This window comes from Chrysochloris asiatica, unplaced genomic scaffold (genome assembly GCF_000296735.1).
Source record: "Chrysochloris asiatica unplaced genomic scaffold, ChrAsi1.0 scaffold00225, whole genome shotgun sequence".
Lineage (NCBI taxonomy): Eukaryota > Metazoa > Chordata > Mammalia > Afrosoricida > Chrysochloridae > Chrysochloris > Chrysochloris asiatica.
The window spans coordinates 4,137,169-4,149,954 of record NW_006408743.1 but is presented as its reverse complement, the minus strand read 5'-3'; the positions used below and the strand labels follow the sequence as shown (position 1 = coordinate 4,149,954).

The 12,786-nt window shown below is 34.9% G+C and overlaps 1 pseudogene; it reads left to right on the top strand.

Annotated features, from left to right (window-relative positions):
- Positions 1 to 12,786, top strand: part of LOC102815035 — a 91,112-nt pseudogene that overhangs the window by 8,846 nt on the left and 69,480 nt on the right.

The following is a 12,786-nucleotide window of genomic DNA, read 5'->3' as shown; positions in this document are numbered from 1 at the left end:
AAAATAATAATAATAATAATAATTTTGTAGGAAAATATGAGTATGATTTTAACATCCTTTTCTTGGCTTCTTGACTTCAACACTGCCTGAGAAACTTCAAAATGTTACTATTGTTCTTTATTATGTAACTCAGTATTTAATTTTCAGCCTGTTTCCTTTTTAGTGTCTCTCTCCCACTCTTCAACTCCTGTTCAGGATATTTTCCTAGTGATAAATAGTTTAGGGCCAACTGCAGCCATTTTGGGAGACCGTTCAGTTTTAAGTAGTGCTTTCTCTCTTAGATTCTGAGTCCTACTGAGTTTGCTGAGCAGATCTGTAAGCATGTTTAGTAGAACCCTCAAGGGGTAGGATGGAGTGTCCACTTGCTCAGAGTGGAGGTGTGCAGACAGCAAGAGACCAATGAACTGAGAGAGAGAGAAAAAAAAAAAAAGAAAGTCCACAGCTTTAACTCTGAAGATCTGTCAGACCTCTGTGGTGGAAGCATTCCTCTGATCCTTTACTTGCTCCATCATGCCAAAAGGGCCCTCATGAATTCTTTTCTGTCCATATTGATACAACTACATGAAATAATAGTTATGCTCATACTATTGGCAAGGAAATCAGATCTAAGATAGGTAACTCTAAGCTGAAATGTAGCTGAGTTGGAATTTTAGTCATGTTTGTTTTGTTTTAGAATCTTTACTATTGTTTAATGGTGGTTGTGTGTCATGGAGTCAGTTCCAACTCACAGCAACCTTATATAGAGTTTCTGAAGCTGTAAATCTTTATGGGAGGAGAAAGCCTCATCTTTCTCCCATGGAATGATCTCCACTTTTAAGTAGAGAAATGTTCTTGTTAGAAGTTAGTGCTATAATATTACCCACTATTAAATTAAGGGCTCCCTCTGGTAGCGTAGTGGTTACGAATCGGGCTGCGAACCCTAAGGTCAGCGGTTCGAAACTACCAGCCGCTCCGCGGGAGAAAGATGAGGCTTTCTACTCCCGTAAAGATTTATACCCTTGGAAACCCTGTACAGGGTCGCTATGGGTCGGAACCGACTCGACGGCACTTAACAACAACATATGGTGTGGGTGTAGATTAAGTACTGGTTTTCTAACTACAAGGTGGGTAGATCAAACTCCATATAAATATGCATATATAGGTGTGCTATGAGTCTGAACAGGCTCAATGTCACTTAACAACAACAATAATGTTTTCTGAGTTGGTATAGTAAAATTTGAAGTATATTGGCATTCTTGCAAAAATGAGGACTATTTCCTTTGTTTGCAATTAGTTATGGTTCTGTTATTATCCTTGTTTTTATTGTTAAGTGTCACTTAGTTAGTTCCAATTCACATCAACCTGTTTAGGGTTTCCAAGGCTATAAATTGTTGTGAGAGCAGAAGGCTTCATCTTTTTCCTGAGGAATAGCTGATGGACTTTAACTACCATCCTTGTGACTCACAGTCCAGTGGTTTTCCTATGTAGTCAAATGATCTAAGTTATATTCTGTATCTGGCTTTATAGCAAATTAACTTGACATCACATAGATTAAGTCTCTTTTTTTCCATTTCTATAGCTTTCTATTTTTAAATAATTTAAAACCCAGATTAAGGTTTTTAGTTGACCACTTACACATAAGTGTTAGTGTTCAAGATTCTTCCTGCAAACAATGATTAATGTGATGGTTGCTAAGTGAAGCTTAAAACATAAAAAGTATCATTCCTGCAGATTTTTAGGTAGAATTCTTCTCTGAGTGAATATTTTTTTTTTTCCTTCTTACCTCTTTCTCTAATTATTCATTCATTTATATAAATATATACAATCCATTCCTCATTTTAACTGAGCTATAATTTACTCCTGTTATTGATTATTTTGATACCCACAGTGCCACAGATGTATCTAGTGAAAACCTTCAAAATGATGCAATTTGCTTTAAAAAATTTGCTCAATTTTTCTTTGAATGCACCAGTACTTTCTGCCTAAAAAAGCTGCCCGAGGTTCATCTTAATCTTTACTTACCCATTCTGTAACAAGCTATCCCTACAATGAGTCTAAGAACATGTATTCACATAATGCCTCAATTTAAATCAAACACAGAGTCTAGTGTGTTCTTCTCCTATTTATATATTCATAGTACTTTTAGTTTTCAATAATAATGTCTCCCATTATCTTAAATATAATTAGTTATGTGATCACACACACAAAAAAATACTCTGAACAGTGTTAGAATTACTACTGATAATTCTGTAAAGTACCAAAAATCCTATCTATCTATCTATCTAACACACACAAAAAAATACTCTGAACAGTGTTAGAATTACTACTGATAATTCTGTAAAGTACCAAAAATCTCAAATAACAAACACAGTAATAAGTTCAATATTTTTCTAGAGGTCTTTTAATTTGTACAACGTTATAATACTACTTGCCAAAGATATTTTGGTTAGTTCTTTTTCCAACTTATTGAGGTAATTTTAGTCATTTGATAAGCAGATTACATATTTGAAAAATTCAGACATGTTCACACATTTGTCTTCAATTTATTTTTCACCAATGTTGAGTGTATATAGTTTTGAATGATAGGTTCAAAGAGTAAAACAGAAAACAAATCAGAAAAATTACTTATGCTGATTTTATATTGAGTCATAGTGATTTGGTAGAACACAGTGGAACTTCTTGATAGGGTTTACAAGTATACCACATGTCTGTCAGTTTATCATATAGTGATGACTTGCATATTGCTGTGATTCTGGAAACTATTCCACTGGTATTTTAATACCAACAGGGTACAACCAAAGTGGGCAGGTTTCAGCTGAACTTCCATACTGAAAAAGATTAGGAAGAAAGTGCAGTGGACTACTTCCAAATATTCACCCACTGAACACTGTACGAATAGCAGTAGAAAACTGTCAGCAGGAGAATATTGGAACATGATGCATCAGATAATAATACTGTCAGAAATAGTGCCGTAAAATGAATCCCTCAGGTTAGTAGGCCCTCCAAATAAGAGCTGCCTACTCAAGGTACAGTTGGGAATGATGACTCAAATGGAGCAAAGCTTTCAAGACCTTCATTTGCTCATGGAGCAGAACTCAAAATGAGGAGAAACTGTTGTAAACATTCATTAATAATTAGAACATGGAAGGTACGAAGTATGAATCTGGAAATTTTTAAGTTTTCAAAAATGAAATGCAATACTTAAATATTGATATCTAAGACTTTGTTGTTGTTGTTTTTGTTGTTAGGTGCCATCAAGTTGTTGCCGATACATATAGACCTTATGCACAGCAGAACCTTATTCATTGTCCAGCTTTCACATGTGTATGAGGTTATTTAAAATACCATGGCTTGGGTCAGGCACACCTTAGTCCTCAAGCTGACATCTTTGCTCTTCAACACTTTAAAAAGATCTTGTGCAGCAGATTTGCCTAATGCAAATATGTCCTTTGATTTCTTGACTGCTTCTTCCATGAGTGTTGATAGTTGATCCAAGAAGAATGAAGTCCTTGACAACTTCAATCTTTTCTCCATTGATAAGAATGTTGTTTATTGGTCTAGGGGGAGGATTTTTGGTTTCATTGCATTGAGGTGTAATCCATATCAAAGGCTGTGGTCTTTGATCTTCATCAGTAAATGTTTTAAGTCCTCTTCACTTTCAGCAAGCAAGGTTATATTATTTGCATATCGCAAGTTGTTAATGAGACTTCCTCCAATCCTGATGCCAGGTTTTTCTTCATATAACCCAGCTTTTTGGATTATTTGCTCAGCACACAGGTTGAATAAGTATGGTGAAAGAATACAACCTTGTCACACACCTTTTTAAATTTTAAACCATTCAGTGTTCCCATGTTCTGTTTGAACAACTGCTTCTTGGTCCAGGTACAGATTCCTCATGAGCATAATTAAGTGTTCTGGAATACTCATATTTTGCATTGTTGTTCATAGCTTGTCATGATCCACACAATCAAAAGCTTTTGCGTAGTCAATAAAGCATAGGGAAACATCTTTCTGATAATCTCTGCTTTCAGCCAAGATCCATCAGATATCAGCAATGATATCCCTTGTTCCAGGGCCTCTTCTGAATCTGGCTTGCACCTCTGGAAGTTCTCTGTTAATGCATGATTGTAGCCATTCTGTACTACCTTTAGCAAAACTTTACTTGTATGGGATATCAAAGATTCTGTCCAGTGATTTCCTCATTCCATTAGGTCATCTCTCTTTGGAATGGGCACAAATATGGATCTCTTCCAATCAGTTGGCCAGATAGTTGTCTTCCAAATTTCCTGGCAGAGATGAGTGAGTGCCTCTTGTGCCACTTCACTTTCTTGAAAGATTTCAATCTTTATTTGATCGATTCCTGGTGCCTTGTTCTTTGCCAATTCCTTCAATTCACCTTGGACGTCCTCTTTCAGTATCTTTGGCTCTTGTTCATATGCTACCTCTTGAAATGGTTGAACATTAACCATTTGTTTTTGGTACAGTGACTTTGTGTATTCTTCTATCTTCTCTTGATGCTTTCTTCATCATTCAAAAATTTTCCCAGAGAATCTTTCTTTTTAGTAGTGATTGTTTATTCCTTTCATCTACATTTGATGCTTTCTGCATAATTCAAGATTTAGCTTATGTTGTTGTTGTTGTTGTTAAGTGCTGTTCTGACTAATAGTTTCTCTTTATAGTGTTTCCAAGGAGAGGCTGGAGGGTTTGAATCACTAATCTTGTGGTTAACAGTCCATTGTTTATCATACATTGCCACACCAGTACTTTTCCATATTACAAGTTGAGGCTTGACTTTTTTCTTCATTTCTGTCTGCTTGAGAAATTATGAGCATGTTCCTCCCTTTTTGTTTTCTAACTCTTGGTCTTTCCATATTTGATTATTACTTGACTTTATCTTTTTAAGTTGCTGTTTGAAATTTTCTGCTCAGCCCTTTTACTTTCTCTAAAGCAAGTTTCAGTCTCTTCTGACATCTAATTTTTGTTTTCTTTTTCTTACCTGTCTATTTTATGACTGCTTATTTTCTTCCTGCATGCTGTTCTTGATGTCATACCATGACTCTTTTTGCCTTTGATCATTAGGAAATAATGCATCAAATCTGTACTTTAAGTGATCTCTAAATTGTGGTGGAATTTATTTAAGGTCATATTTTGAATCTCGTGAACTTGTTATAATTTTCTTCAGCTTCAGTCAGAACTTACATCTGAACAATTAATAATCTATTCTGCAGTCTTACACTTGTTTCATTTTGGTAGATGTTTTTGAGCTTTTCCAAAGTTTCTTCTGAGTGATGTAGTCAGTTTTATTCCTGTGCATTCCATTTGTGAGTTTTATGTGTACAGTTTCCTTTATGATGTTTTAGAAAGTTATTTACAATGAATAAGTAATTGGCCATACAAAATTCTATCATGTGAACTCCAGCACCAATTCTATCATCAATGTCATATTTTATAACTACTGATACTTCCTCTCTGTTTCCAACTTTTGCATTCCAGTAACCAGTAAATTTCAAAAGTGTTATAGTAAGTGTTGCTATGAGTTGGAACCAACTGAATGACATCTAACAACAACAATATATATTTATTTATGGAGTCCTGGTATGGTACTGCAGGATCATCACTAGATTTGAAATGTCAGAGGATTAAAATAACCAGGCTTCCTTCGGAAATCTTATACAGCATTACCATGAGTCAGAACCATCTCAACAACCCTTAACAGCAATATATACATATATGTTGTTGTTAAGTGCTGTCAAGTCAGTTCCTATCCATAGCAACCCTGTATAGGGTTTCCAAGGAGCTACTGGTGAGCTTGAACCACCGACCTTGTAGTTCAAATGGCTTTGCCTTTACAGCCCCTCATCAGGAAACTCCACTCTCTCTGTCTCGCTATCTATCTATATCTATCTATCTATCTATCTATCTATCTATCTATCTATCTATCTAGATGTGTGTGTGTGTGGTATGTATATATAGTTCTGGTGTGGCACTGCAAGATAATATGCTGTATCCCAAGGTCAGTTTGAGCAGTGATATCAGTGGTTCAGACCCACCAGCTACTACTCAGAATCCCTAAACAGGTTTGCTATGAGTGGGAACCGACCTGATGGCACTTAACAACAAAAATATACATACAGATATATGTAAATATATATATACACACACACACACACACACACAAGACCATAAAGTTGGTTTGGAATTGCAAGTCAACAGTTCAAATCTACCAACTGCTCCTCATAAACCCTATAAAGGGTTGATATGAGACAGAACTAAATAAGTCTATTTTATTCTATTCGCTCTTACAATATCATATTTAATCATCAAAGTTGGCAAAATTTCTCTTTATTTATTTATTTATTTTTCCATTTATGAGCTAGGAAATGCATTGGGCAGTGACTAAACAATGAGACATGGAAACAAGAAGAGTTACTGCTTTCATAAACTTTATAATTGTTGGCCAAGAAATAAGAATGCCCATGTATAAATATTAGTAAAAATGTGAAATAGGCAGGAGGGTAAGAAAAGTATTTTTGGCATTATAAAACAAACAATACTGACATAGGCACACTGATTGAAAAAATAAAAAGAATGGCCCATTCAATTAATAAATGATTATGATTATATTAAGAAGAGAAGGATGAATAGTAGTAATAACATCTAACAGTAAGAACTCCAATAATTAAGGATTAAGACAGACATATAAGAAGATAAGACATTTTTTAATGTGAAGATAAAAACCTTCACATTTTTTAAAACAACACTTTTCTATTTGTCTTAAAATCAATAGGACAAACAACAAATAACAGTTACCAGAGAGAAGGGCAATATTTCATGAGGACAAGGGTTGCCTATTTTTAGTGGTGCATAACTAACAGAGATCGGACAGAAAATTACTTCTTGTTGATAAATTGTTGTGTGTTGTGTTTCTGTTTTTATTTATTGTTTTGCTATTTACTTTTTGTCTTCATCCAGCTTTTAATGTTTATGTTCCAGCTTATCTGAGGTCTTCTAAAAGATTTGAATTTATATTACATAGTGATTGATAGAGTAAAGTTATACTTACATGTTGTTTTTATTAGTTGCTGTCTAGTCCAACTCATGGTGATCTTCATATATGCACAGTAGAAGGATGCCATAAAGTTTAAAATCTGTGATATTTTGGAAGCACTAATTTCCAACATCACTCTGGGTGGGTTTTTAACCACCAGGCTTTTTGTTAGTTGTTCAGTGCTTAACCACTGTGCCACTCATGAACCCCAATGTTATATGGAGGTGACAGTGACGGTTGTATACCATCAAGTTGGTTTCCACATATAGTAAATAGCATACAGGGTTTCTGAGGTTGTAAATCTTTGCTGCAAAGCATCATCTTCTTCCCTTGGAGCAGCCTGCAGATTTGAATTGCTTACCTTGAGTTTAGTAGCCCAACTCATAACACATTACACTACCACGGCTTGTTCCATACTTATATAAATTGTATGATATCAATACTAAAATAACTGCATCTTTATTTTTCACAAATCATGTTAGCTCAAATTAGTATAGTAGGGTAAGCACTGGACTGCTAACTTTAGGGTTGGTAGTTCACACCCACCTGTCTCTCCTCAGAAATCCTATATGGGGTAGCTTCAGTCAGAATCACTATGAGTTTGAACATAACAACAACAGCAACAACAAATTAAATAGAGTCCAAGAATTCTATTTCCCTTCCTTAGTTTTCTAATAAAATCTGAAAATAAAACATGTAGCATAGGATGGCATTCAAATCACATATGTGCTCACCTTAACTTTCCTAAGAAATAAAAAATGTTCAGAAGTACAAAACAAACATGCAAAAGAACTTTAAAAATAATATTAGCATGAAACACAGCATTTATGATGGGATGAGGCACAATTTAGGTAAATCTAAATTTTGGAAAAGAAAGGGAAACAGGAGTGGGAGAACCCAGAAGACGATGGAAGTCAAAATCTATAATATGAATGAAATGGGAGCTTATCACATCACGTGAAAAACTAAAATGGATAAAGAAGACACAAGACAAAGGAGTAACTCGGGGTGGGTGGGTCACTGTATTGGAGAACAATATATGAGGGAAAACAAACATAATTCATAAAAGGGAATATCACTTCTTATGCGATATAACAATATATTGTTGTTAAGTACCATCGAGTCAGTTCCGACCCATAGTGACCCTGTATAGGGTTTCCGAGGAGCAGTTGGTGAGCTTGAACTGCCAACCTTGCAGTTCAAACAACTTTGCAGTCTGGCCCATTAACCCCACAGCATCACACCAGAATTCCAATATAACAATATAGGAGCAAATATATCATCAGTATATATATTTGTTCTTGAAAATTTTCAAGAGGTCTTGTGCAACAGATTTGCCTAATGCAACATAATGATTTCTTGACTGCTGCTTCTGTGAGCATTGAATGTTGAATGTATGGATCTAAGGAATATGATGCATTCTATGACTTTGATCTTCATCTCTAATAATTTAAAATCCTATTTGCTTCCAGCGAGCAAGGTTGTATCATTTGCATATCACAGGTTGTTAATGAGTATTCCACAAATCCTAGTAGCACATTCTTCTTCAAAGAATCTAGCTTCTCAACTAATTTTCTCAATAGTCTGAGTAAATATGGTGAAAGAGTTCAGCCCTAGTTCACACCTAGACTTATTTCAAAACGGTCAGTATTCTTGTATTCTGTTCAAACAAGTGCCTGTTGGTATATGTACAAGTGCCTTGTGAGCATAATTAAGTGTTATGGAATACCCCTTTTTCACAATGTTAGCCATAACTTGTCATGAGATGAATTGAAAGTTTTTGCATAGTCAATAAAGTACAGATAAACATCTTTGTGGTATTCTCTGCTTTCAGTCAAGTTCCATTTGACGTTAGCAGTTATATCCAAACTTCAATGTGCTCTTCTGAATCCATCTTGAACCTCTGAAAGTTGTCTATCAATCCTTCAATAATTCAAGTTGAGAACTGAGGGTTTTTTTGTGTGTGCTTTTTCTGTTCTTACAGCTTGAGAAATGCTGAGCATGGTCTCTCTTTGTTTTGTAACTCCATGTCTTTGAACATTTCATCATAATACTTGCCTTTGTCTTTTTGATTTGCTCTTTGAAATTTACTGTTCACCTCTTTTACTTCCTTATTTCTTCCACTTACATTGGCATATCTAAGCAGAACAACAAGTTTCAGAGTTGTTTCTGACATTCATTTTGGGTTTTTTTTTTTTTATTGTCTTTTAAATGATCATTTATTTTTTTCCTGTATGATGTTCTTGATATCCTCCCACTGTTCCTCTGGGATTCAGTCATTAGAGCCTAGTATACTAAGTAGGTTTTTGAGATGGCCTCTAAATTCAGTGGGACATGTTCAAAGTTATAGTTTGGCTTTTGTGGATTTGTATTAATTTTCTGTAATTTCAGCCTGAAAGTGTATCTGAGCAATCAATGGTCTATTCCACAATTTGTCCCTGGCTGTGTTTTGACTGATGATATGGAGCTTTTAAAACATCCATTCCCACAGATGTTACCCATTTTGTTATAGTGTATTCTAACTGGTGAGATCCAGGTGAATGTTGTTTAAAAAATGGGTATTTGCAATGAATACGTTGTTAGTCTTGGAAAATATTCTCATGTGATCTCCAGGTAATATTTTCAAACTACTTTTATTCCAAACTTCTCATTCCAATCCCCTTTAACTAACAATGCATTTTGATTGCATGTTTAATCGATATCAAAAGAAGTTTGTAGATTTGTTCCATTTTATCATCATTGGCTTTACTGGTTGGTGTGCAACTTTGCATAATAATGGTATTAATAATAGTGGTCTTCCTTGTAGTATAGGGATATTATCCTATGACAAAGAGTGTTGAACTGGATAGATCTTGAAATGTTGTTTTTGATGATGAATGCAATGCCATCCCTCTTGAATTTGTCATTGTGGCATAGTAAGCCATAAGATTTTCAGATTCAAAATGGCTAAATCCATTCAATTTCAACTCATTAATGTCTAGGGCATCAGTTTTTCGGTGTTCCACTTAATTTATGACAACTTCTAACTTTCCAAGTTTCAAACTTTTTATGTTCCCTGTTCTGAGTATTAATGAATGTTTGCAGCTGTTTCTTCTAATGACCTCTACATTGAGAAGTCAGCTCTTGTCATATTTTGAACGGCCTTCAACCTGAGGGCTTCATCTTCTGACCTTTTACTTGACAATGTTGTGATGGTATTCATAATGTTTTCATCTTCCAACACGATATCTGGCAATGTATTGATATTATTCATAAGGTTTTCAGAGGCTAACCATTCAGAAAATTCCACATCTCCTTCTTCCTATACTATCTTAGTCCAGAAGCTCTGCTGAAATCTCTTCACTATGGATGACACTACTGGCATTTGAAATATTGATGCAATAGCCTCCACCATCACATCAACACACAAACCACCAGAGTAGTGTCAGAGAAGTGTTTTGCTAATACCAATAATATTCAATTTCATTCAGCAACCACTGAAGTATATTTATTTTCCACATGAAATTTCCATTTAGTTGTTATTGTTTTTGCTAGGTGCTATTGAGTTAGTTCTGGCTCTTGGTGACCATATGAACAATATAATGAAACACTGCTCAGTTCTGCGCTCTCCACACAATCATTGTTAATCTTGAGCACATTGCAGCCTCCACTGTGCCAATCCATCTCATGAAGGGTTTTCCCCCTTTTTCACTGACCCTCCAGTTTACCTAGCATCATGCCCTTCCTCAGGGACTGGTCAATTCTGATCAGTGACCTGGCTTCTGAAGAGCATTCTTGCTGTACTTCTTCGAACACAGATGTGTTTGTTATTCTAGAAGCCCATGTTTTATTGTTTTTATTTCCAATATTAGAGTACAACACCGTAACTCAAATGCATCAATTTTTCTACTATCTTCTTTAGTCACTGTCCAACTTTCACATGCATATGAAGCTATTGAAAATATCATGGCTTGAGTCAGGCATACCTTAGTCCTCACACTGACATTTAATGGATGAGACAATTACATAAAACACCTACTCATATGTAGAATGGAAAACAGCATATAAAAAGTCATTTTTAAGTAAGTAAAGACTTTAGAATAAGACAACAGACTCCAGAGCTTAATTCTTGATTTTTTAAATGCTATAAATATAACACTTAGGGGTGTACCTTGTTCATTTAATATAGACAACATTGTTAGACAAATGTATCAATTCATTTGACTGTGGAAAGTCTTAGATGATTGGAAAAGTTAATCTGCTTTGTAAATTTACAAGAGAAAACTTTAGTACAAAGCATTTTCCAAATTCAAAAGTCATAAAATATAGTTTGAATTTACAGAAAAAAATCAAGAAGATTAACAAAGTAAGACATAAGTTAGAGGATGAATATTTGAAGTTTGATTTTGAGTCTGAGCCTTATTGCCATAGTAAGAACTTGGATTTTATGCTAAGCATGAAGGTTTTTAAGAGATGGTCTGACCCAATTTTATTTGTACAGGAAGTACATTGATGTTGCTACAGAGAACATACTATAAAGAGGTAAAGACAGAAGTTGAGACAATCATTAGAAAAAATAAAGATATGAGAAAGTACAAGCGTGACACTGTGGTGTTAAGTATGAAGTTGGTGAAAAATGATGCAATTTACTATATAATTGGGGGAGATTAACAGATTTGGTTATTGAATGAATGAATTATACGTTCTTTGGCCCTGAGCAAATATTTAACACAGTGAAGAACACAGGCTTGATGGAGAGAACTATGCCAATTTTAAATTGTTTGTTAATCATCCATGAAGAGATGCTATGGAGGCAGTAGGATAATTAGTTGAACACTTAAAGGGAAGTTAAAAGCTAGACACGCATATTTGGAAACCAAAGCTTCTAACCCCAATGTCAGCAGTGAGAAACTACAAGCTGTTCTGTGAGAGAAAGGTGAGTCTTTCTGTTCCTGTAAAGATTTAGAGCCTTAGTAACCGTGTACAGAGCTGCTATCAGTCGGAATGGACTCCACAGCACATAACCACCACCACCAACTTTGATATTTTAAACCTTATCACTGAATTAGGTCATTTAGGGAATGAATACTTAGAAAGAGAAGTCATAATGTATAAAACAGAGTCTCTGACACTCCAATAATTAAGATAAGGAAGAAGATAAAACATGAAAATTCTATTCAAAAGGTGTATTCATCAAATTGAGAAGCATAAGAGGATGTTATTGTGTCTCTAAGATTCCCTCAGTTGTGCAATGCTAAACATGGTTGTCTACTAACCGGGAGATTAGTTGATTGATCCCACTCAAAGGAAACTAGGAAGAAAATCTTGGCATAATGCATTTGGCCAGAAAGACTCTATGGAATGCAGTTCTCTGAAGCACATAGGATCTCCATGAGTCAGGAGTGGCTCAATTTCAGATGATATGCTTTATTTATGGTGTCTGTAAAACCAGATAAAAATAATTGAAGGAGCAATGGTTTAAAATATTAATAAGAAATTGCAGAGAACTGAAGTACACATATACTAAACTGAAAACTTAACTCATAGCCATTGAATCTATACCAATATATAGTAACCCCATGTGGGATTTCTGAAGCTGTCATTCTTAACTTGAAGAGAAAGTCTGGTAGTTAGCTTTCCAGTGCTTATCATACAGCACCACCAGTGCTTCCAGTACACAGCAGTTTTAAATCTATAAGCACATAGAACAACCAAACAATCTCCATTCAATACTTATTTTTGTCAAGATACAAAATAAACAACAAACAAACAAACAAAAA